We start from the raw sequence: 24,594 nt of genomic DNA, 5'->3' as shown, positions 1-24,594 counted from the left end.
GAGATCATTTGGCTTGTGCATGTTTTGGGTTGAACATCTTATGAGAGCTAGATCTGAAATATTATGATCTCTTGGGAGCAATGTCTAGATCTAAATAAGGCAAATCTACTGATGGATTGATCGGCGCATGATCAGATCTGTAGATCTGACTGTCTGGGTTATTCTTGAAGTCTTGAAATCATCTATGCTTGGAGGTACGTAGGTACAGTGAAAGAAAAGTGCATATATACGCTGGGACGAAGCGTTTCAGGTGCGCCGGTATGCAGGCACAGAAGGGTTGCAGGTGCGGAGGTCCGCAGGCAGTTCAGTGGACTCAGAGCGAGGTACGCAGGTGAGAAGTTGACTACAGTGCGTATGTAAGCAGGCGAGCAGTTGAGCAGGGTGTGTACGTAAGCAGGCGAGCAGTTGAGCAGGGTGCATATGTAAGCAGGCGAGCAGTTGAGCAGGGTGCTTACTGTAAGCAGGCAGTACATGGGTGAAGCTGCTTACTTCTCTTAAAATCTCTGCTTACCATTCTTATGATCTGAGTTGTTGAAGTGCTGTTTTGATGTTCAGATAACAGCAGTAATTGAGTGAATGATTATGATTAACTTCAGTTTTGTTGAATGAATGGATCGGTTTAAAATGACTTATCTTCATGTGATCTGATGTACTAGATCTGGTTGATAACTCTCATAATATCATTGTATATGTATGGATCTGGTGATTGGGTGATTCATAAGGTTGTTTGATTATGAGCTTCAAAGTTGTTGTTGGGTCTAGTATGAAAATTGGATGAAATGTGGCCTTTCAGATTATGTGTTGTGCTTCAGTGTATCCATTCTGAAAATTGATGAAACGTGGTACCTGGAGGAGAGAAGATTGTAGGCCAGCGCCTACGTACTAGTATCTAAGCTAGTACAAAAGCTACGGGAGATCATTGGAGCATTGTAGCAGGTAGCAGCCTGCGTACTAGTAAATGGATCGGCTAGTACAAGAGCAAAGGGGATTGTAGCTCCCGTACTGGTATAAGACTGCACCAGTACAAATATTGTAAAAGGATTTTCTTATTAAGAAGAAGATTGAGATGACTTGCAGCAGGTGGTTTTCTCCCGCATTGGGTTTCCACCTTATATCATGGTGTTCATGTGTGTGCCTTATGTGTGATGATCTATTCTATGTTACTGCATTTGTTAACTGATAATATGGTTGATAAAGTTCTAATGCACTCATTTAAGATTAATTAGCTTAATCATAAGGAGTTGTGGAAGTAGCATATATGAATCTGATTATGGAAATGAAAAAGTTTTATTAATGTGATAATACTGATTCACCCCCCCCCTCTCAGTATTATTTCCAACAAAGACTTGTGAGGGACATTGGTCTACTACAAAAATGGTTCTAAAGTACTTGAAGGGAACTCAAGACTTTGGACTCAAGTATACACAGGTGGGCGACTTCATCTTGATTGGATACTCTGATTCAGACTTCGATGGAGACAAAGAAACTTGGGTATCTACTTTGGGTTATGCTATGAGTCTTGGATTAGTAGTTGTCTCCTGGAAATCACACAAACAATCAGTTCCAACAAATTCCACAATAAAGGCAGAATATGCGGCAGCAGCTGAGGCAACAAAAGAAATTGTGTGGCTCAAGAAAATTCTGGAAGATTTGTAGGTAAAACAAGTACATTCGACTCCACTCATGATTGACAATACCTCGGCAATAAAGTTTGCCAAGAACCTAAAGTTCCATGATCGAGCGAAGCACATCATTACAAAATATCATCTGATTCGACATCATGTTGAAGCCAAAATAATCCATCTTCGCCATTGTTCCACTAATGAGAATATTGCAGACATCTTCACCAAAATTCTTGGAAGAGAAAAGCTTGAAAGATTTAGAACGATGCTTGGAATCACCAACATCCCTTCAGATTAAGGGGGGGAATGTTGACACCTAATCATAAGGATTGGGTGAACAACTGTAAATAATTTAAAAAAATAATAGAGAAAAGGGAGAGTCATCGGGAGATGAAACTCAATAGTCACTCCCTCATGTATATAATAATTAACAACCTAAATGAATATAGAATCTCATTTTGAGGAGTTACCTCCTGGCCTGACAGACAACAATACGTATCTAGCAAACTATGAGTTCATAGTCATTTGTCAAGCTTTCTTGATACCATCAACAACAACAATCCTCAACCATGTGATAGCCAAGAACTATAAGAATCCTCATCCATAATTGCACCATATGAAGTTTATGCATCTTTCAAGGCATGATGACAGCAGCATAAAGAAAATGACACTTATCAAATAATGAAGTTGTGTACTCAAGCTTTGTTCTTCTCCTTGTCCTTATGAATTTCACCATATAAGCAACATTACATGTGTACTATATGCATCATCAAAAGAGACATCCACAATCATCCATAAATCTGATCTGAATAACAACTATATGGCTCAAGCAATATAAGTATAATTTGAGATTTCATCATAGGCAACTCATGACTGCAGCATAGCATGATGTATCATTTAAACACTTCAACAACATAAGCATCCTCACCATTGATAAGAATCATTATGTACCAACAACTTCTAAACATAATGCAAAGAATGCATTATTAGAAGCATAGCATATTCTCCCCCTTAGCCTGTGCAACGTGTTTACTGTCAGATCTGATCATTGCATATATCAGTAATAATCATCAAGGCATCATAATCAACTAGTTATACATCAAGTCATCATCAACTTATGAGGGTCAAAATCACTTCTAAGTAACATCCACAAACTTTAGCCATTAATCATCTAGGCATAAAAGATAATTGATAATTGTTTGAACCATATCAGACCCTTTTTCTCTGAGTTTGTCCCACTACATATTCATTAAACCAACATAAACATGACTGTGAAGATTCTAACTCGCGAATATACATGACTTGTATTCATGATAAATTTGTATGAGAATTAGAACACTAAAATTTCATTCCTTTAGTTCCTCCTAATCTATTTTGCCTGTATAATGAGTTATGCCACACTTTTCTTACTGTAATTCCTTCTTTTTCCATACCTTGGAGTGTGATGATGTTTGCTCCTTTTGGTATGTTGGCCGAAATTTTCTCCTACATTCTTTTGTTATATGCCCCAAACTTGTTACAAGCATAACATATTATATGTTTCATATTCCTTCTAAAGCAATCAATGGTTTTGTGACCAAACATATTGCAAGAAAAACAATATCCCTTAAAGTACCTAGAAGCTGATGATCTTTCTGTGTGATGGTTATCAGCTTGAACCATTTTATTTCCGCATCTTACTGCAACATGTCCGAAATTATGACATATAAAACATTCAACATTATTCATCAGAGGAAAGAATCAATTAACACTTCCATAGTTAGGAGTAAATTATTTTCTTCGAAGACTTTCTTTCCTTGGTTGTTGATGGGGTTGACCTCTTATCTCCTTGTTGAGCATGTCATATTTTACACTAGAGTTCCTTGCTTCAGTTTGTGAGCTAGATTCACCTTTAATAGTTTCATGAAAATCAAGACCAAATTTGATGGCAAGAGACCTTTGACTACTAAGAATATCATCCAAAATCTTAGTACTATCTTGAAATCGTAAAAGTTTATCCTTCTCTTCTGATTTACCTTTTAGGATATTTACCTCAACCTGGTATTGCTCTTCCTTTTCAAGATACTACTTCTACACGATTTATTCAACTTTTCTTCCTTCTTCCACTTGTTTCCTTTATTCAAGAACTTGATTTTCTTGTTCTTCAAATGCTTGAAGTAGTTCTTCATTCTGCGTATTTGATTTTTTAAGTTATTATTTTAGAGAAACGACCACAACTTCAAGACCTTCACAGTAACTAGTTCTTTCTATAAGTTCCTTGGTTGTTGTGTCCTTTTCATTCACTTGATTTCTCAATGATGTCACTTCATCATGTAGCCTTTGACTTTGGTCTTCCTTTTCTTTGTAGTGCTTCTTTAGTTTTTTTCCTTCCTCCAACTAAGCTTTTAACCTAGTAACTTCTTCTATGTAGGAACATTCCCTTTTATCAATTAGATCTTTTTGATCTCTAATTGTCTCTGTGAGCTTTTTAAATTTTGCCTCTATTTTATTTTGTTTCTCTTTCACCCATAAAAGAAAATTCAGTTGTTTCGCTGTCACATTCATTATCTTCAAATGAACAGAGAAATGTATCACTAGAGGACAAAAAATTCGTACTTGATAATTCTTTTGCTTGTTCATCTTCATTCTGAGGTGATTCTGAATTTGAAGAGTTGCTTCCACATAATAGCCAATCGTCTCTCCCACTGTCACAGTTCCTTTGAGATGTCTTCTTCTTTTTAGGTGCTTTCTTCTTTTTCTTCTTTCCCATTTTTACTACAGATATCCTTCAAGAGATCAAGCTTTTTCCAAAGGACCTCGCCCTGATTCCAATTGTTGGGAATAATACTAAAAGGGGGCGTGAATCAGCACTTACAAATCAATAACTTTTTCCATTTCATAATCATATTTATATACGCTACTTCAATGAAGGGAACTCGTGTGTGCACACAACTGTTCTTAAGGCAACCAACGTATATCCAGTGAACTTATGATTCAATTAATTCATCATATGTTGATCTTTAATTAGTGCATCAATACTTTATTAAACATTATACAGTAACCATGTGCATGATCCAAGTGGATGTTGGTGGCCACCCACCTATCCCACTTGGACCCCCACAACTGTCTCTTTCAGTTTTTTAGTTCCCTTAATTGTAGCACAATTTTCTATTTTTAGCAGTTTTTCAGGTCCTGAACTTCCGGAGCCGTTTTGAGGCCCTAAATGACGTTTTTTGGGAAAACTGGGAGCAACGTGGGTCCCTAGATTGAAGTCTCTCTTCCCAAAGTTGTATTCCTTGGATATATCTTTCTAGCGAGCTACTGTGTGCGTCAAACGAATATCGTATGCCAAAGTTACCACCCTGGGAAATTGATGTACCAATTTATCCAAACGGGGCCCACAGTTTGGCGTTTCATCTCCTAGGGTTAGGTTTTTGGATGTTTAGGGGTTTCCATTGTTTCTCAACAATAAATAGGCCTTCGAGCCTCATTGTAACACAGTTCAAAGGCATGTAGCCAACACATCTCTTCTCAGATATAAGCTACCCCCTAGCTAGTTTATTTCCATTTCTGTTTGTAAGCATATTTTCAGTATTTTACATTAATGAAATGATGCATTATTTCTGTTGCATCTCTGTAATTGTGGTTATATCTGTAATTTGTTGCATTCCTGTTTAAATCTGGATCAGTGGGATCAGAGCGGTCTCCTTTTTCTCTAGTCCCCAACAAGGTTGAGATATAAGGAGTTAGGGCTTGAACTAGTCGAACCTTTGTAAGACCAGCCTCGTAAATCCCGATGGCCTCCCATGGCAGATGAAAAGAAAGACAAGGGGGCAGGAGATCCTATTAAAATCTTGCTCGAAGAAGCCCTCGAGCGACAAAGGAACGCGATGATGGAAAAAATTTCCCAGATCCTTCAGCGGCTACCCAGAGGTGACGCATCAGCTTCCAACGACTACTCTGGAAATGCCACACCCTTTAAGGTACAAGTTAATTTTGAAATCCCCATAGTCGAGGGTCAGATAGATGCAGACGTCGTAAATAAATGGTTAAATCGGCTAGAAGGGTATTTTTCTGTTCATGATTTTTCTAGTCGGGAAAAGATTATTTTCTCTCTTCTCAAAACAGCCCCCAACGTCAAGGACTGGTGGGAAACCTACTGCGAGCAGAAGGATGAAAGTACAGGCTCACTATTTTCAGCCGCACCCACTTGGAATTCATTCCTGGATGCCATCAAGGAGTAGTACTACCCTGTCAAAAACTATGAGGACAAATACATAAAGTGGACCATGCTCTGGGAAGGAAGGGAGCAAGATGTGCCAGAGTTCACAAACATTTTTCATACCCTTCGCACACAGTTGGGTATCAAGGATTTTGAGCTGCATTTGGTACTCAAATACCACAACTACCTACATAGGTACATCCAAGATGAGATGGAGTTCCTTAACATCTCCTCGCTCGGCACAACATACCAATACACCATCAAGATCAATCAGAATTTTAAACAAAAGAAGTGAGACTTTGGATCTACGAATCTGAAGAACAAAGGACAAAGCCAAGGCGGGGTGACCCAAGACAACCCATCGAGGCCGCAAGAAAAGAACAACACTACAAAGTCAAAGAAGGACACTGGGAAGTGATGTGTGTTCCATAAGATCCCCTCTCACAAAACAAGGGAGTGTCGAACCAAGCAGTCGCTTGTGGCCGAGTTGAAGGCTTTCGAATCATATGCATGCTCCGACCCTGAGTCAGAAATCGATAAGGGGAATGAAAAAGGGAAGAAAATCATTAACGTGGAGTCCAGTGCCACTGTATCCACCGCCAAGATCCAGAAGAATGAGGCCGAAGATGTAGAAGAGGGGGAGCGTCTTTTCCACTCACGGATGTGGGTGAAGTGTTTGCCGCTGCAATTAATTGTCGACAGTGGTAGCCAAAAGAACCTCATTTCAGTAAAGTTCGTGAAGTGGTTGGGCCTACCGACTACACCACATCTGCAACCATACAGTATCGAGTGGATTCACCAAGGAAGAGATCTCCGAGTCTGCCAGCTGTGCCACCTTCCCTACAACATCAAGCCCTTCACAGATGAGGTACTGTGTGATGTTGCACCTCTGGATGTTTGTGATGTATTATTAGGCCAACCATACTTGTGGAGGCGACATGCTGTATATGGGTCAAGGCCTCAAGCTGTTATTATTTCTTTGAGTAATTCATTATACAGGATACCGGAGGTAGCCCCACCTACTGCCACCTCTTTGATCACTACTAAGAAATGTAGCAAGCTCATCTCCCAGACTAGGAAATTCATTTTCTGTCTGGTTCGCTCCTAAAGTAAGGGGAAGATCATCACGACATCCATGACCCTTACGAAGGGTTCCTCCACACAGTAGCATCAATAGAGGGATATGGTCATCTTCTTCTCACCCACAGGGGTACCATTGCATTATCAGGTCAATCATTCGTCTGATCTGACTTCCGGAGCACCTCTACCCAATGGGCCAATCTATTGCCACTCCATTTTGGAAAATTCCAAGCACAAGCAGCAACATGATCAGCATCAAGTACCACTCAAGTTTCAAGTGGGTGATAAAGTCTGGCTCCATTTGTAGAAAGAACGCCTTACAAGAGCCCATCAGAAGCTTAGACTACTCTCACATGGTCCTTACACCATTACCAAGGTTGTGGGCAACAATTCTTTGGAGCATAAAATTTCCCCATTCCTTTGCTTGCACCGAGTTTTCAATGTGGACTGCCCTTGACCATGCTTCCCACCATTACTGGACACATCAGAGGTTGCAGAAAAGCTCACCGGGGACCCAGCTCAACAGAAGTTTCCTCATCTCAGGGAGGAACTCAATGCAATGGGGACCATTGCTTCCTGGGGGGGGAATGATCCAGGTGGATGTTGGTGGCCACCCACCTATCCCACTTGGACCCCCACAACTATCTCTTTCAATTTTTCAGTTTCCTTAATTGTAGCACAATTTGCTATCTTTAGCAATTTTTCGGGTCCTGAACTTCTGGAGCTGTTTTGAGGCCCTAATCGACGTTTTTTTTTTGGAAAATTGGGAGCAACATGGGTCCATGGACTGATATTCCTCTTCCCAAAGTTTTATTCCTCAGATAGATCTTTCTAACGAGCTATTGTGCGCGTCAAACGGATATCGTGTGCCAAAGTTACAACCCCGGGAAGTTGATGTACCAATTTACCCAAACGAGGCCCACAGTTTGGCGTTTCATCTCCTAGGGTTAGGTTTTTGGATGTTTAGGGTTTTTCATTGTTTCTCAACAATAAATAGGCCTTCGAGCCTCATTGTGATATAGTTCAGAGGGATGTAGCCGCCACATCTCGTCTAAGAGATAAACTACCATTGCCCTAGCTGGTTTATTTCCATTTATGTTTGTAAGCATATTTTCAGTATTTTACATTAATGAAATGAAACATTATTTTTGTTGCATCTCTATATTTGTGGTTATATCTGTAATTTGTTGTGTTCCTATTTAAATCTGGACCAGTGTAGTAATAACAGAATAAACGATCACACATAAGCAACACACATGAACACTAAGATTTAAGGTGGAAACCCAATGCGAGAGAAAAAACACTTGCTATTGTTGTCTAGTCTTCTTTTTAATTTAAAGAATAAGTTGTTTACAATCCTGTACTGGTGTAGACTCATAACAGTATGCAGGAACCCACCTGCAGAAGGATACAACCTTCTCTCATTCTCCAGTTTCTATTGGAAGGGAGCTACAACCCCCTAACTCTTGTACTGGCTTATATGTTTACCAATATGTGGGCATTACCTACCATCTTCACTCATTCTCCAGTTGCTACTGGAAGGGACCTCCAACCCCCTGATCTAATCACTAGCCACTATTGGTAGGAAGCTTTGACTTCCTCACTGAAGGCTCCAACCCTTAGTATCCTCCAGGGACCACGTTTCATAAATTTTTAGACTGGATACTCCTAGTACACATCAATACAATATCAAGGTCACGTTTCATCAAATTTTCATAATGGACCCATCAGTAACATCGAAGCTCAAAATCAATCACCACTTTAATACATCCAACAAATACATCTGCATCAACCAATCACTAAAACCCAATCATCAATCTCTAATATAACGAAACCCAATCATCAATCTCTGAATCAACCACAACTGAATCAATCAATCACATAAACCTCTGACATATCTGAATCACCCAATAATCAATTTCTGAATGTATCACAACTGAATCAATCAAACTCAATCAACCGACACTTAATAAAAAAATCAACCAATCAACTAGAACAGACAGATCACTGTAACCACTACACAGATCCATAACATTGTATCAACAACCAGAACCAACTGCAACAACAAAAATATTATTTCAGAATGCACACGCTACTTCAATGAAGCCAACCTACATGTATACACTACTTCCTTTAATCCAACCTACGTATACCTATAAAAGTACTGAATCATAAAACTTTTGAGCCAAGAACTGTACCAACCAGTAACATTCTGAAGATCTACTGTCAAATTACAGAATTATAAATAGATAGTATAAAAGATCACCCTTCTCACTTAATCAATCAATCAATAAGACTCAATCTCCTTATACAATTAGTTCTACATTTAGATCTAATGAAGACATCATTGACATACAACAATAAAACAATAGCACTGATCAGATAGACCAGTCATCTCTAAAAATCAAGCTTTTCCTTTGCATACATGATCTAGATTTAAATAGGAATGCAACAAATTACATATATAACCATAAATACAGAGATGCAATAGAAATAACACTTCCTTTCATTAATAGAGAAATACTGAAGTATGCTTACATACAGAATGGATATAAGACTAGCTCGGGCGATGGTAGCTTATCTCTAAGAAGATATGTGGTGGCTACATGCCTCTAGATTGAGTTACATTGAGGCTTAAAGGCCTATTTATTATTGAGAAACAATGGAAAACCCTAAACATCCAAAAACCTAACCCCAGGAGATGAAGCGCCAAAAATGTGGGCCCCGTTTGGGTAAATTGTTACATCAACTTCTCAGGGTCGTAACTTTGGCATACAATCTCCCTTTGGCTATCATAATACCTCACTTCGAATATCTCAAAGAGGAAGGCCAAAATCAATTTGGCTAGCTAGTTTGGGATGGTTTTGGTCTCTCTGTTTCCCCTAAAAACATCATTCAGGTCCTCAAAACAGCTCCAGAAGTTCAGGACCCGAAAAACTGCCAAAAATAGTAAACTATGCTACAATTAAGGAAACAGAAAAACTGAAAGAGATAGTGTTGGGGGTCCAAGTGGAATAGGCGAGTGGCCACCAATATCCACTTTGGTCAATATGCTAATTGGAAGAGCCGAACCAGCCTGTATACGCACCTTCACCAAAGAGAATCAACGTATAGATCTGCAAATACTTACTTATATCTTCGCAGCTATTCCAAACTTTAGACATACCATATCATAACATATAAAGGATAAAATGTGTGTTAGCAATCAGATCTAGCCCATCCATTATCAGATTATACAATGATAAGTCATTTCAGGTCTCATGATCCTGGTCCAACATTGTATCCAAAGGTGAATGCGATATTTCAAATCATATCATTACCATAGCCCTTACAACATAAAATTTACTTTAGATAGAAGTATTCATGAAAAACCTTTTCACTTTAACACCTAGCCCTTTGATCTTCTCCTCCTTATATAGTTTTAGCCTTTCTCAATACCTTGGACCAAAACAACATTAGAACTTGTGGTATCCTTGGACGAGATCAAATATTTGTTATTCCACTCAATATTGTCAGTTAATACCATGGTATGGACCCCTGGTATTCTTTAACTTTAATTTACCTTAATTTTCCATCCCATGCACACTTTTCCTCTTGTGAAAGTGCATGCATATGTATACGCTCTTTTTGTACAGTGAACCCACGTATACAACTTAACATACCTGAAAACATTACTTTTCCTCAATTGCTTGATTCTGATATGTAGTCCTTTGTTACATCATCCTGTTCTTTTGTACCATTACTCTGTTACCTATTAATATACCTGTTATTATGGATTTTCCATTGTATATTAATTTTGAGCTGATTCCTTTGAAATTCCTTGCATATTGTCACATTTGTAAACACAATTGCCATGCATTTTGTCACATCTTGTTTATACTTTTATCAATTAGTTCAGTCATCGAAGAACAACAGTTATCAAGGACAACACACACTAATAATCTCCCTGTATCAAACCTTTGACCATTATTTTGTTCCATCATTTTTTTACCTCTGATCTATGCTGTAGATTTATCTAGTTACCATATCCTTGTTCTGCTACAAGTGGGTTGCCATCAAGTACAACACATGCATCATAATTCCAATAATCTCCCCCTTTGGACTTGATGGCAACCACTTTGGTGTTTGGTCACCACAACCTGTAAATAACATCAAGATATCAAGCTACTCTCCAAACACCAAGCTACTCTCCCCCTTTGACATCAAGGGCAAAATGCTGACTGACCAATGTTAAATGAAGACTTCCATATCTAAACTGCTGAATATGAACATTGATAGTGCTCCTCCTAGGCACGTGCTGAATTCTCTAATCAAACTCCCCCTTAGTATATGCTGAGATGCACTATACTATCCATGTTACCCCTTAGCACACATACAAAGTCTACAGAAATATTTTTCAAAAGAATAACAAGACTCTATAACTCAACTATGTGAGTATGAAATTCCTATCACCAATGACTCATACATACATGAATCTCCCAACCAAGTGGGGATACACCAAATTTGACTCATCCACCTAACCGAGTGGGTTTACATATTTGACATGATCTCAAAAGTCCATACATGACTGAATATGACAATTATTACATCATAGGCATTTACATGACCTTTACATAAAATGATATACATGGCATTTATAACAAAGACCAAAGATATAAGCAAGACCATGATAGTCATCAACAACTATCAGACACCATATATGATCTGCACCATAAGCATATGTCAACAGCATCCAAAGCAGAAACTTGTATATGTCCATCATCAGTTCGCAAGATAAGACAATGTACCTTTAATATCATAAACCTATGATAAAGTATGTCGTGTATAGATATCAATTCATCTTCTTGATCTCATCAAGATCAACTTTCTTTGTTTCCTTAGTAGAAAAAGCCTTAGCATAGCCTTCCATGAATCAACTAAGCATATGTCATATCTCCAAGCAGTAACACAAAACCATTCACATCATATCATATGTATGAGAAAATACCAAAGTCATCATCCATGACTATAACATCATCATTGTACCAAGAATAACAACCCTCAATATATCGACCATGTATCTTCATTATAGAGTTTTCTAATATACCACATATGATAAGCAAAATATGTGAGTATCAGACCTATCATCATAAATTAAGAAGTCATCATCATTATGTGACTAAGTAAGCCATGTCTCCACATCTTCAAATAGCTATGTCTTCATGAAACCTGCAATAACACCATTCTCTTGGCCAACCAACAATATTTACCAATGTGTAATTTAAGTAATCATTCATGTATCAGAATAATATGTATCCTTCATAGAGATAGCAATATGTATCTAGAAAACCATGAGCTCATAGTCATTTGTCAAGCTTTCTTGATACCATCAATAACAACAATCCTAAACCATGTGAGAGCCAAGAACTATAGGAATCCACATCCATAACTGCATCATATGAAATTTATGCATCTTTGAAGGCATGATGACAACAACATAAAGGAAATGACACTTATCAAGTAATGAAGTTGTGTACTCAAGGTTTGTTCTTCTCCTTGTCTTTATTAAGATCACCATATAAGCAACATTCCATGTGTACTATATGCATCATCAAAAGAGACACCCACAATCATCCATAAATATGATCTGAATAACAACTATATGGCTCAAGCAATATAAGTATCATTTGAGATCTCATCATAGGCAACTCATGACTACAACATATCATGATGTATCCTTTAAAAACTTCAACAACATAAGCATCCTAATTTCCAACTCAATTGAAACTCATACTGGGCCCCTAAAACTTAAGGAGAACATATACATTGCTACAGAAATATTTCCAACTTGAAATTCCTAAGTTAATTAAGTTAATTAAACTTAATTAACTATTTGCAAGTTGTTATCCCCCAATCGGGGTGTGACGGGATGCGAGACCCCTGTGTGGATTGCCGTAATGTGTAAAAAAATGTGGAGTAGGGTAAGTTTGCGGCCCACCCACACAACCACATGCTCCAGGTAATTAAGGGCTTGATGACCTGAACCAAGTTGCAAGGCGGACCTCGAGCGCGATAAATCGGGTTTTACAAGTGGTAAGATTGTCATTCTGCATGCAAATTTTGTGGTTTCACCTTAGGAGACATGGTAAGGTGGTGAAGGTAGCTCGAGGGACTGGAGACCTGTGCCACAGGAAAAGAAACTAAGGTATGATTGGGTAATTGGTATGTTTCTCAGGGCCTTCCTAGTTCATGAAATGACGATATTGCAGCAAGGCTCGAAGCTGGAATGGTAGGGTCCGGTGATGATAATGCATGGGTTAATTGGGATTAGGTTAAGTCTTTCTCTGTCAATGTCTAAAATTTCGATTTCAGTCTTTTATGGAAACTTTTTGGCCTAGATGGGCATGTATGGGGAGTCGGGGCTTGCATTTAGGAATTTGTCTATAAATTTTGTCAAGGAGTCCTATAGTTCTAGGCGTCTAAGGCCCGGATTGGTTTGGGTTCGGTTAGGGAGTCAGACATCCTATGGAAGTCTCCCACCCAAGAGGGGCATGTATGGGGAATTGGCATCATCATCGAGCATTTGGTCTATAAATTTTGTAAAGGCATTGTTTAATTCATGGAGTCAGAGGCTTCGTCAGGCCTGGATTTGGTTAGAGAGTCTGAGAGGAGTAAGGAATTCATGTCATTTGAAAGATATGGAGATAATCAAGTCTTTTGTCAGCCCAAAGGCAAAGGCTAAGGGCATCAAGGTTCTTTGTGTTCTCATTCCACAACAAAGGAAATGGGGAACCAAAATGGTCTCCCACAGGAAAGGGACAGATGCCATGCGGACGCCAAAACATGCATTTGGCATTTGGAAAATAAAGATTTTATTAAACCCTCTATGTGCACTACCCTTTCAGGTCTGCCTAAACTGCAAACTCCTCCGGCTTCGGGACTGTTGGTTCTCGCTTCGATGAGGGTTCGGGAGGTACCACAATTGTTGGGTGACCCAAGCTACGATAGAATGGTGAAGGCAAAGGCTGGCATGGGGAAGTGAGGGCGTTGTTGCGTCATAAACCAGAACAACAAGAAAGGGAAAACGTCATTGGCTTCGTCCAGCAAGCCCCAACATAAAAAGGAAGGAAAACAGGGAAAGAGAACATGCAAAATCTCATGCATGATTATAGTGTTAGATGCCCGACACAAGCGAAGTCTGTCATCTCAGCATGGGAGGCGGATTTGAATGCCAAGGGGTTGTAGAACAGATTCTAGTAGAGGACTAGGAACCTCTGGTAATGGACCTTGGACATACCCACGGAAGGATGACTCTGTTCAAACAACCAATCCAAATTTATTGGGTAATGAAGAGCTTATTGGATATCACTATTTCGGAAACCTAGAACATGGATGGCCCACAACATACCCAACAATTTGAACCGAGTGTCAAGGATATTCAATAGGAAATACATGTAGTACAGGTGCAATAGTACCATCAGAATGTCCACCTTGGCCACATGGAAAATCAACTACAAGGTATGCAACAAATGGAATGCCAAGGTCGAGTGCAAAGGACCCATCCCTAGTAGAATTGTTTGATGATTGACTACCGAGAAGTCATGAAATTTATAAAAGTTTTTGATGTTTTTTGTTATTTTTTATGATCTAGTCGGATAACATTTACATTGCCAATAGTACATATAGATGGGTGATAGATATGGCATCCTAAAAAGCTTGGATAGACATTCTCAAATTGTTTATGTTTTGGACGGCTTATGATGATGATCGATGGCCAACAGATCTGGTTTCCTTCGGGAAGGTTGAGGCCACCAGACATATTTTTTGTAACTTTCCTTACATATGATTAATAGAAAGATACTACTAAGATTACACAAAAAAAACTATTTACAAGTTGCTATGAGAATAGAATTCTATTTTAATTCTCAATTTAATTCAAGGACAAATTAAACTTGAATTTCTTGTTTCCATTTCTCAACATAAATTCCTTGCTTAACTTGTTCTTATCTACATATATTTTCTATCCTGGGCAACCTTCAAATTCTATTTTGTTTTTATTACTTTCTCTTCCATTTCCTTGAGCAGGTCTAGACCAAAAATGGCCTTGTCAACTAGATCGTCGCAACTCACAGGTGTGTTTCATTTTCTGCATTTCAAAACCAAGTGTCACTTAGAGTCTTTGATACCCAAATTTGAGCACAAATTGTGGAAAATATTGGTGTACTCTAGCATTTTTTAGTCTCTCGCTTGGTGCAAAGTTGTCCATCTCATGCACTGGTCATTATAGTTCCCTACAAGTTAAAATTCCTCCTTGATGGAATCAACAAAAGTAGCCCAAGTGGTACCTATGAATATCCTAAACTCATCTTTGATGTGTTTTTAGTAGTAACCTTCCCATTGATATTTGACATGGGGAAGAACTTTCTGGAGCACAAAGGTGATATTCTCATTATTGGAAAATTTTTAGATATAGTAATAGCCCTCCAAAAGATTTAACCATTTTTGCAAATCATTTGCATCTCTTTAGCCTTTGAATAAGGGAATATTAATTTTATATTATACCTTGAAGGGTGTCACACTTCCAAAATTACTACTTATTGAAGGTATCTCAACCATTATTAGCAGTCACGGAAGGACCTCAATGAAATTTTCCATCATCTCATTCCTCTATTGTGTGAGTTCTTCCTTGAGCAATGACTTGATAGGATCTCCTACTATGTTATTCCTTTTTTCTTCTACCATGGGAGGTCACTTGGGCTAGTGAGAGTGGTTCTCCTCAAGTGAAAATAGCTTGAGATTCAACTCTTCTCTTTACACTAACCTCATCAAGGACATGTGCTGAGAAATGATAAGGAGAATATTTCTCTGATACTAATGATCTGGGATATCTGAGCAACAAGACTAAATATTGATAGTAGAAAATGTCCCTAGTGCATAAATGAAATAATGTAGAGGAAAAATAATATGAAAATAGCTTAATTTTTTTATTCAATGGTAAAAGTGTCATAAGATTACATCATGAGAAACTTCATGGATTTTAAAAAGGTGAAGGCCCATATTTATATTATTTACAAGTTCCTTTTCACCTAGGGTGATGCAATTTTTTTATATTTCAAATGCCATGGATTACAAAAAACTAATTTTTAGAGTTAGATGAAAGTATCTTCGAGAGGATTGTGAATGCTTGATATTGAAGTTTCTATTGATCCTCATCCAAAACTCTTACACTATGACAATACGAACTCTTAAAAAATCGATTCCACGGTGATTCCATGCATTATCAAAGTTTGCTTAAAATTTAAGTATATCTTCATTATGATATGCCATTTGTGGCAGCAAACTAATTTCGCTATGATACAATGGGCTTTATAAGGTTGCTTGAAAATTGATTTCGCTATGATATAATGGGACCAATTTTGAACATTCTAGATAGATCGAATTTTCTTCATATTAACATTATTTTATACAACAATACAACATTAGAGTTCTATTCACATGAATGATATATTCAAATTTTATAGAATAATACAACATGAATGATATCTTTAGATGACATTTTTAGAGTAGTGGTGCACAACCCAACTTCAATTAACATTTATATCTCAAACCACAAATCACATTATTGATTCTCAACTTTAATAGATTTATGAAGATTATTTGAGCCTATCGCCCTTTTATTTATTACTCATTTTTGCCCTTTTACCAATTATTTTTCATGTATTTCCTATTTCCACTCCAGAAAGATCTTAATGAGCATGTGACTATTAATTTGATCATTTCCCATGTTTTAATGGTGGTATTCTCTAATGAGCCCATAATTTCTCCTAGACGACGAATTTCTCACCAGAATCTAGTAAACAATTCTTCATGAAATCTAACTGTGAGAGTGTTCATATCATTTTTTTGATGGCATAAATGGATTCAAAACCATCAAGAACCCAGGGGTAACAAAATTAATGAAGTTTGATAACCGTAACGCGAGTATTGAAAAGATTCTTCTAGTGTTTCTCAAAATCATGTCGAAATTTCTATTTTTTTGGGCCAAATTGTGGCCTATTTATACTATGCATTTTAATGGCTACCTGAAGTGGAATTGAAATTTCCTAGCTACTTTCAAAGATTAACAATATTTCATGATAGCCTGCAAGGAAATTTGGTTATCTTTACATAGAGTTTTGTTAGCGCCCTTCACACAAAATTCTGGTGGTTCCTTTACCTAGAATTTTTCTAGGGCTTTCACACAGAAATCCAATAGTGAAAGGGGGACACAAAATTTCGTAGTGCCTTATTATTCAAGATACCTTTTCCATGTGTTAATGAAGTCAAGCAATTGGGTATTATAGAGGAGAGCTCTAGTTAAGTTTTGGTTTGCCTACTCAAGGAAATAAGCACCAATCGAACTCCTTAGGTAATCTGCCCCAACTTGGATACTCCAAATCATCTTCTCTCATCATGAACAAAACTAATTTCCCTCTTTTTCATTCACTCAATGAGATGTAACAATTTTTTTTCTTAGTTAAACATCAATATCGATGTATACAATGGAAAGTATGCATGGGCATCAATGACTTCTATTTTTTGACTTTCAAATGTAAGCTTAAATACGTAATTCCTAGCCTTGTAGAGACCATTGGAGGTTTATGTTAGTAAAACTTTATGTAATTAAATTACTCAAGTAATAGGGCTAGAGTTGTTTAGGAGCCATTGTATTTTTATCTTTTGGATGTTGAAATAAAATCGTCCTTTTATTGTGCAACCTTAACAACACATTGTAATTCTTTACACACGTGTGTTGGAAGAGTTGGTCCTCCCTCTCTTTGGTATATCTTTCATTGTTTTTTTTAGATAGTTAATTTATTTATTTGTGAATAACAAATTTCACTTGTTCATTGTTACTTGAATTTTCACTATAGTATTGTTCTTTTACTTTCCTGCAATTCTTTCATTAAATAGTGTGATAAAAAAATTTTAGTAACATGTTGGTTTATAACAAAGAATATGAACATAGTTAACCCAAAGAACCTTGAAGAGGTTGTAAAAAGCCTTACTACCTAAAACTATGACCAAAAGATCCAAAAGATCCACTACGCAAGGTTTGATAGTTTGAATGTTTCGTGATTGTAGTTCTAAAAGTTTGATGAGGCTACATAAATGAGTCTATTAGGAAAGAAATTAAATGTTGCAATATTAATGTTTTTATTTATTAATTGCACTAAGAGAAATTCATATCGCCATTGTTTTTATTTGTTAATTGCACTAAGAGAAAGTCATATTGACATTTAAAATCTTTCCGAATAACAATCCTGGTATCGACTGGCGAGACATGAAGTTATGGAACAGAGGAAAAGGAGGAGGACATATGCAACAAGGAGGCAAACATGAAGAGCGAGAGGCATTGAATTACTATAGAGAAGCGCACGTATTTTCATGCTCTGCACTACACTTCTGTTGGACATAAAATGAATGAGTGGCGACTTCAGCTTATTGGGACGTGTGAAGAGGGTTTTCCCCAAATCCATTAAGAAGAGGAAGGGAGATGGAATTAGATAGAGTGGATGCGAGGGAAACGGCGAGGAAACTTTGAAGTCAACAAGTCAATTAGACTTTGCTTGACTTATTACCGGGAAAGCCTGTAATTCCGTTGTTATTTTATTTACGGACAGGAAGATTCGTCGTTGCTTCTGCTGAGTATATCTTTATTGGATTGCATGATGGTTGGTTCTTGTGTGACAACCATGATTTTGTTTGTATCCAATTTATCCTTTAAGCATTTTTTCAAAAGCCATTGTATGCTCATAATAGCAATGTAATAATTAATATATGTTGGAAGTATGTGGGCTCTTGAATATGATATAGACATGGAAATATATGAATATGAATGTATTCCCCCCCCCAACTGATGGTATTGGCAATTTTATGAAATGAGGAAGAGAAATGTTTTTCCAACAATTATCATTCTAGCTTTTTATGGAATTCTATGGTCAAAAGTTAGAAAATGACGTACCTTCACTTACCCTTTGGAATGGATGAGTTGTATGTGTGGTGGCTGAAATCTTCTGATCATATTCTTCTTCAAGTGGCTGAACAAGAGGAGTCATGGATAGAGAGATAAGATGGCTTTTTATTGCTTCTACTAAAACTTGCTGAATCTGCTCCAAAATGCTGAAAATAATAGTCTTCATGTCTTCAAAACTCATTGGCACAATTCCTACTATGTGAAAAGATGTTCTGATGTCGAACATAGTAGGAAATTGTTGGCTTAGTGGCCATTAATGGATGCCACTAGTCAACACGAGAACTCTCACCATTGATGACAATGAGAGTCAAGATGCCCAAACACATCTTGCTAGGTACGAATGAATTTGCTGATGTCGAGTCACCTAGAAGATCTAACGAACAAGGGACATTAATGTATTCCCATTGTTTGTCAGCATGAGGACTTGAAATTAAGGCATGCAAGCCTCAAGGTGTTTTTACAAAGAACTTAGACTCAAAGGACTATGGACTCAATAATTTGCATTGAAGCAGGGCTTATTTGCAGAATGAAAATGACAAGGAATGGAAAATGAAAATGGAAAATGGCAATGGAGAACAAAAATGGCAATGGCAATAAGCATGTGAATGAGCCTCTTGCTTTTATTTGTGGGTTATGAATGGACAAAAAGAGATGGAAAGTGTATGTGAATGTAAATGGAAAATATGGAATGGAATGAGGTGAATGGTTTATTATGAAGTATGGATGTGATGGATGGATGTGATGGAGACAATAGTATCTGAAAGTTTTTCAAGTGTTTGGATCTGATTTTACATCAGCATATTTCCTCTTTGTTGCTGATCATCTTCTTATGAAACAAATTGGTCTCTTAGAGAGACACCATTCTCTTGTAGTCATTTGTCCTTCCTCCTGGAACCTGCAAAAAAACTAATACTTCTTCTGCAATGGAATGTAAGATTATCAAAGGAGAGAGGTGATCAATCTCTCTAGTTATGATATTTACACACAAAACTAAGAATTTGTATTAATGAAACAAGTTCTCAAAGGAAAAATCAAAAGAATTTATACCTGCTTTGGAATTAGTGCCTCAAGTTGATGTTGCTTCTTTTCAGCAATTTATTTCATTATTTGCCATTTCAAAATCTAATGATATATTTCTCATTGTATAGATCTTGTTGAGATCTTTCCAATGGTACTTAAATCATCAAAATCTGATTTTGTATGTGAAAGATAGGCTGATTTGAACAATGAGGTTTTTCTGGCTGCGGAATTGGGGAACAGCTCTGTAGCTAAAAATCTTGAATAAAAAGTTAGCCATTCATCTTTCATTATCAGTCCAAAGTTAATCAATACCTTCAGAAAAGTGAGAAAATAACTTGTTCATTTCATTGATTCAAAATTATTATTTTTCTTGACATGCAACGACTTAGTGTGGCGACTTTGTGATAACACACAATTTGACTTCCCTTTGACCGGGGTCTTTTTCATCAAATTTGATCAAATGAATAGGACACCATCCATGTATTAACATTCCCCCAACTACCCATGTGACTTGTTTTTCTTGATGACACCTGCAACCTAGAGTTTAACAAAACAGCTGCGGAATCCGGGATTGGCTGCGGAAAGCCTGTATGAGCTGCGGAAACGCTGTATTGGCTGCGGAAAGTGCAGAGTGTAGAAAGTACTGTGAAATGGAGTGGCTGTGTGCGTGGAAGAGAAAACAAATGTGGAGGAGTGAAGGCTTATGTGAGCAAGGTGGTAATGAAGCCGTAGTCAAATTAACCACCATCCATAATCACAAATAAAGTGTGAGAATATTTCCAACCTTGAGTTAAGCATGGAGGAAAGAGGATTCATGTATTCCATCCAAAGTGATGCATGCCTTCCACCCAAGTACAACACATGGAAATTTGAATGCGGTAATTACTCCGACTATGCCAAGAGGATTCTTAGAGGCCAAGATGCTGTGAAGAGCGGATAGAAAAGCAATGCAAAGTTTTTGGCTGAAAATATGATCAAACTGCCAAGCACGTCAATATTAAACACGTACACAAAACATGTTAATGAAGACAAGATCCATGAGTATTAGCATTGTGCCGATACTTTAGCAAGTAAAACACCGAGTCATAGGAATAGCTGTTGGAGAAGTGCCGCATTTAATTATCTTACTGTGAAATGGGCAGACGGGTGGCAGAAGACGTGTTCAAGCTATTTCCTATTCATTAATAAAAATCTTTTCCTCTCATGCATTCAATGACACGGTGGGTGACCTGGCAGCCAAGGAAATCGGATCTGAGCGGATTTCTGAAGAAATTGGAATGTGGCCGCAACTGTTTAAAACACACTGTTTTTTTCACACGCGGAAGGCAAAAAGAGGCTCCAAAGAACCGAGTATTTCTCCTAGACCGCCACGAATTTCCTCAAACGGTTCTGGGTTATCTAATTAACCCACTTGGCAAAAACACCCATGTTTTATTTTTTTGAAATTCGTCTCCATTTGGGCAAATCGAACGTTTGAAGTTTGACGTTTTTCCTGTGTTTACGCATTTTTTCTGAGTTTTACTGTTCTCACTGTTCTGCATTGTTGCATTCGTTTTTTGTTTTGTTTGATCTACTATTTTGCAGGTGTGTTAGACAGGTTCAACCCTACTAATACGATACAATCCATTTGGGTTGACTTTACTTCTCAGACGGCAATGAAGATAATGCAGCAATTGACATGGCGGATGCAGGGTCAAAATCAGGAGGTTATGTAGTATACTCAACTTGCTCAATTACGGTTGCAGAGAATGAGGCAGTTGTGAACTATGCACTTAGCAAGCATGATGTAAAAGTTGTCCCATGTGGTTTGGACTTCGGTCAACACGGGTTTATACATTTTAGGGAGCATTGTTTTCACTCATCTTTGGAAAAGACAAGGCGTTTCTATCCGCATGTTCATAACATGGATGGCTTTTTTTTGTTGCAAAGCTGAACAAGATGAGCAGCACCAAACCAGTTCCTAAAGCAACTGAAGCTGAAGACAACATTCCTAATACTGTTGATGATAAAGACGGTGAAATAAATGATGGAAATATTGTGACTGATCAAATTGAAATTTTAAATACAGAAACTGCCCCGATCAGTGAAAGTTCCAAGACTAACATCTTCGTTGGGTCTACATTGGCTTAGCACTCGTCTCAACTAGTATAATGCTTTCAATTCTCTTTTGGGTTGTGTACAGTAAGCAACACCGACGCAGAGATGAATACTATAAGCAACATGCTGATGGTCAATTCAGGGCTAGAGACAACAACAAATCAATCAAGGCAAGAACAGATTACTCCATTTTTGTCTTGTTGATAGCCGCATATCTAATTACAAGAATCATCATCAATTTTATACGATATGTATGAAGAGAATAGAGAAGCGCTGCACATGAAACTGATAGGAAGGAAGCAAGTATTAACACTCCGAAGTCCTTAGGGTCTGAGACAATCATTCCCATGACATAACGCAGCAAGCCCATGCATGATTGAAGAGAGTTTTGAACCCAAATTGAAACCACACATGGCAACAAAATCCACCACTGAATCCAAATGGACCAAAGCTTGATCAGGGAGGCAGATTTTTTTATTGAAGCCATAGCAAAAACTAGGAATGGAGATAGCCATAGATTGTGTTTTTTTTTTTCTTCTTCTTCTTTTTTTTCTCTTGAATCAATTGAAGTGATGAAGTTTATTTTGTCTCCTATTTTTTTTTTAACAATTCTTTTTCTGATCCTCCAGATCACACAAAGTGCAGGAGGAGAGCATACTCAAGAATTATTGTTTTTCTTTTTTTACTTAACAATCCTTTTTCTGATCCTCTAGATCACAAAAAGTGAAAGAGGAGAGCATACTCAAGAATTATTAACTTTTTTTTTCAGATGTAAGAAATAAGGTCTCCTAATTACACTTCCCCGGCAACAGCACCAAAATGTCTAGTCAATTTAATGTCTTAAATTGCTCTACATAAATTATCAATCCGGGGATCGTAAACTGATGAAGTGTGGTGCACTATATGTGCTTAGTTAACCTTTCTCTTACTTCGTTGTTTTATAGTTTATGTTGTTTTTGGGGTTTTCTAAGGTCTTAAGAATACTTTTAAAGGACAAGTATGGATAAAGATTTCAAGACAAGGCCTATGTCCTTAATGGTAACTTCCAAAACTTAGCACTTCAAAAGAACTTAAAACATGTTATTGATGGAGTTAGTATTTAAAAAAAAGTGTAAATATACAACTAGTTCAATCAAAATAAAATGCAATAATCAAATAATGAGAGAATGACTATGAGACCCAGTATCCTTGCTGCTTCAGCAAAAGGACAAGATGATTCTATCACGTCATTAGTTCATTAAAAGGCTATGTGCATCACTAATCTACAATCAACTTGAAAGCAATTTATGTACAATAATATACATGTTAAAAAGAAAATAAAATGCAGTAATTCAAACTGTACATTAATATACATGAAAATCAGAAAAAGAAATGCAAGAAATTAAAGTGACAACTATACAAGGCAGGGGTCCCCTTCCACCTATGAAATCAAATGCTTAAAGGAAAATAAAGACATCAAATAAAGAACTAATGACATCGGCCCAGTATCTATGCTGCCGATTTAAAATGAAAATGAAATGTGAAATCTAAGTGACACTACATAAAGGAGACAAATCACACTACTTTAACCTTTTCTTAACCTTTTTGCCTTTCAGCTAGATTTATCATGTGATAACAGTTATGAACAAGTCAGCAATGTGAGTCTTAAAGAAAACTAAACCAAGCTGTACTAAGTGATATTTTGGCTCCAATAAAGTTATTTGATTATGGAAAAAGAACCATCAATAGATGAACAACTTGATATCTAAGAGCAGAAAGTAAAGTACAAGTTAAAGAAATGATACTAATGAAAATCAAACTAGAAAAATAAAGGTCAGCAACATAGACAAGATGATCACATATGCCATTAGTCATGAAATCAAAGCAAAATTAAACACACTTGCATGAATTAAAATTGCATGAATGAAAAATCTAATCTACCTTACATTCTACAAAGCAATATTTACAAAATGAAATCTACTCTACTTACATCCTAATATGCTCCATGACATCTACTTCACATCTCCTTCCATGTTGAGAACATCAAAGCTTTATTCAATTTCTTCAAAATTGCAAAGTACAACAAAGCTCTCCAAAGCTTTCAAAAGCCATGGGACTAACAAGCTAAAAGGACTAAGAAAAGACTAAAAAGGACTAACAAATGAAGGAGAGAGATCTCCTATTTATACAAAAAGATGAGAGCCATCTCATTAATGAGAGTCCATGAATCTCTCCCTCTACCTCTAGAGTCCTAATCAAAATAGGAACTGATAAGACACATGTATTTTTAGAGTTACAATACAATTAGGAGATGTGACACATATCCTCATGATCCCATGATTCTTTCCACTGAAATTCGAATTTGGCCTTGGGGTGCCACATAAGGGACTTCTAGAAGTCTCCTTTCAACCTACACATGTCAACAACCTCAACCCATTTGTTAGGTATAAGCATATGCACATTATTTTCTAATGTTTAACCACAAATTCACTTAAAAGGCTTAGAAATAATAAAGATTGGAAAAACATAAAGGTGGCCCAATGATAATGAAAGTGGGATGAATGTGGTGACATAGTAGTGAAATGGAGGTGAAATGGAGG

Source organism: Pinus tabuliformis, chromosome 4_1 (genome assembly GCF_031772625.1).
Source record: "Pinus tabuliformis cultivar Carrire ecotype Pingquan chromosome 4_1, CPIR1, whole genome shotgun sequence".
Taxonomy (NCBI): Eukaryota; Viridiplantae; Streptophyta; class Pinopsida; order Pinales; family Pinaceae; genus Pinus; species Pinus tabuliformis.
This window is presented reverse-complemented; position numbering follows the sequence as displayed.